Source organism: Rhyacophila brunnea, unplaced genomic scaffold (genome assembly GCF_057557595.1).
Source record: "Rhyacophila brunnea isolate RB1 unplaced genomic scaffold, BYU_Rbru_1.0 scaffold_101, whole genome shotgun sequence".
In the NCBI taxonomy this organism is placed as follows: domain Eukaryota; kingdom Metazoa; phylum Arthropoda; class Insecta; order Trichoptera; family Rhyacophilidae; genus Rhyacophila; species Rhyacophila brunnea.
This window is the reverse complement of record NW_028232754.1, coordinates 663,636-666,808: the sequence shown is the minus strand read 5'-3', so window position 1 is coordinate 666,808 and position 3,173 is coordinate 663,636. Positions and strand designations below refer to the sequence as shown.

General features: G+C 24.7%; 1 non-coding gene across 1 annotated transcript; it reads right to left on the bottom strand.

Moving 5' to 3' along the window:
* Positions 1-617: 617 nt before the first annotated feature.
* Positions 618-690, bottom strand: TRNAV-AAC (transfer RNA valine (anticodon AAC)). Its single transcript has one exon. It is a non-coding gene; the product is annotated as a tRNA-Val (tRNA).
* Positions 691-3,173: the final 2,483 nt, after the last annotated feature.

Here is a 3,173-nt window from a genome sequence, read left to right as displayed (position 1 = left end):
ATTTAAATATTGATGTATTTTCTATTTTAATTGCTTCAATCATACAAATTTAAATTTAAAGTCAAAACACAAAAGATCGAACAAATTCAATTTGTGTACAATATAAGATATTGAGTCTCGTACTTAACTTTTAAATTATTATCTTAAAAAGCTTTATTGCTATAATTTATGATAAATTAAAATCTTAAATCCATCTTGAAAGCGAATTTATTTCTTGTAAGATAAAATATATAAATGATTCTTAATTTGCTAATAAATATACCATTAACTATTACTTGGATTTTAATTGACCATTGATAAATATTTTAAAGATTATGAGGCTGAAATAAGCATCAAGCAAATTTATTCTATCATGTAATCAAAGTTTACATTTAAAAAAATCAAACTAACGTAAAATCTATTTAAAAGCAATTTGTACTGACTACTTTTAGTTTATGTGGTAATGTTACTTTCACAATATTAACCAAGAAGTTACTTAAGCTTTAGAGAAAAAGCATATTGCATCGGGAGTTTTAATTGTAACGAATTAATGAGACCATTGTAATACTCATGATCAATTTAATTATTAATCCAATTTCATATTTCTTAAATTGCAATGGTAAAACCATAAAAAAATATGTGTCGCCTCGGGATTGAACCGAGGACCTTACGCGTGTTAGGCATACGTGATAACCACTACACTAGCGACACTTGTCGAAGCGATTTTACAGAATTATTATAAAGGTTTAAGAATAAATTTCAAAGTAATTTACTTCTTTATAGATTAATTCGATTTAAAATGCAGAACACGAAAAGTACTATAAGTCATAACAAGGGATGTTGTGGTTACAAATACCTTAAGTAATATATTAATAAGTTAGGAATACTAACCGAAGAGGAAGCATATACATACACAAACATTAGGATAAGAAAAACGCTTGAACTAATAAGTCTTGAAATGGGTGGATGCATTCATAAAGATTGTAAAGATGATGAGGTCGAAAGAAGTTTCAATCAAATCTGTTTTAAAGAGCATTATAAACTAACTTTTTCTTGAATAAGATTAAATAGCTAAAAAATAAATCTACCCCCAAACACGTAAAATATATATTTGATTTTCAACCGATTAAATTTATTCAATAAAAATTTGATTTCTCTATATAACAGACTTGTTTGATACTCTTTTAGCTTTTTAAATCTTCATTAATGCATCCTTTCTTTCAAAACCAACTAAAAAAGCAAAATTTTAAAATGATATTTTTAGATTCCACGACGATTATAATCATGAATTTAATGTCTTCTCATATAAATGCATGAGAAAGAGAAATTATCACCATAAAAAATCGTAAATAAAACAAATATAGGAAAATCCCCGGAAATATACAATAAGTACCATAAGTTTTTTTAAATGAAAATAGACCCGCTTAATTTTTAATATTATTTAAAGCCATAGTAGCATGCATTTAAAAGTTCAAACCTCGTTTCTTGATGACAAACTTTATTCTTTTTTTATTTCCTTTCTATGATGTTTATTGGATATTTGAAATTTTTTTGCTCTTGTTTCACCAATTAAAATTTATATATGGTATTTGTATGCATATCTACATGTTAAAACCTTGCCAATTTAAATTTTTTTTAAATATTTGGCTATTTGATATAATTATTTTGTACCAAGGAACAGTAATGGGCATAATTCAAGCCTTAAATGGTAAACGAAATCTGTATCATGTTTTAAAAATTCCGTAAAAAGGACAACATCTTAAAGAAATAGGAATACTGCATTAAAAATATTGGCTAGAAATAAAGTAGGTAATTTTTTTGAATACCTAGATGATTAACCTTTTAATAAATTAAGCCTCTGCAATATGAACATTAGAAATAAATATTTTTCAGACTATTAAACATTCCATATCAATTCAAATAAGCACAAAAGTTAATAATGATTAAATTAGAGGTAAGATATAAATATTAGTAAAAGATAATGTAAAATTGTTGCTAAGGTATTGTTAATTAAGATACATAGATTATGGTTAAAGTCTGAACAATAATAAAATCTTAAATAATCATTGTTAAATCTTAGTTTACTATTGCTGTTCATTAAGGGGTTATTGCAGTTATATTATACATTAAAGAATCTTTTTATATTCTTTAAATTGATTTTTTTGTGGACTCTAAGTTTTCCTATATGATTAAATATATAATTTTATATATCGAATGTATAAATTATAGAATTTTTTTTTTGAATATAAAAGGCTAATATTATTTTTAAGCGATTATCTACTTTACAGTTTTTATATATGTATAACACAAGTAAATATTGCCCAAAAAATAACAGTACTTTAACAGCTGTTTTCTTTCTCTTCCAGTCTCTAGGCACACAAATCCAACGGAAAAGCAGAAAACCCCCAATGCAAGACTTCACTATATCAAGCTCTCATGTAACAGACCCCATAATACCTCGAGGCTTAGATAACTGGCAAACAAATAATTAATCCATATTAAAACCACCAATCGAATGTGTTTTTTATATCCAATTTAATTTAGTACCCGACAATTCTGTTTCTATTCAAAACGACCTATATAGACCCATTCAGAATTTTTCTAAATTTGGTTTGAAATTAAATGGTAATCAACTAAAACCTTTTCCAGTTAAATTAAGAAACAAAGGATATTTTAATCATCAAATTCGATTCTCCGTTTATATTTTTTTTTATTAAATCCCCTGGTTTTTATTTTAAATTAAAAAAAAATGTTTACATTTATTTATGGTGACTATATGCGGTTCTGTATATTTCAATGATGTAATGTGCATATCTACATTGATTTAAAATATACAAATCGTAATTCCTTAAAATTGTTTTATAGGTAAAATAAATTGATCAGATTACTACTTTTTGTTCGTTAAAGTAAAGATTTTAAAGCATAATTGATGCTCATAAAATATAAAATTTTCTGGGCTTAAGAAATTTTAAGTAGAACATAAAGTATCTATGAATATAAATATAATAAAAAAATAATAAATTAACGACAATTCAGAAAGAATTTCAAAATCAAAATTCAAGAAACAAATATAATAACATTATTTAATTCTACAAAAAAGTGGAATTTCTGTTGAATTCTAAAGGAAATAATTTGGCAGTCTGATTTAGCATATATTTATGATTATTTGAATTATGAAATACGATTCTATCGAT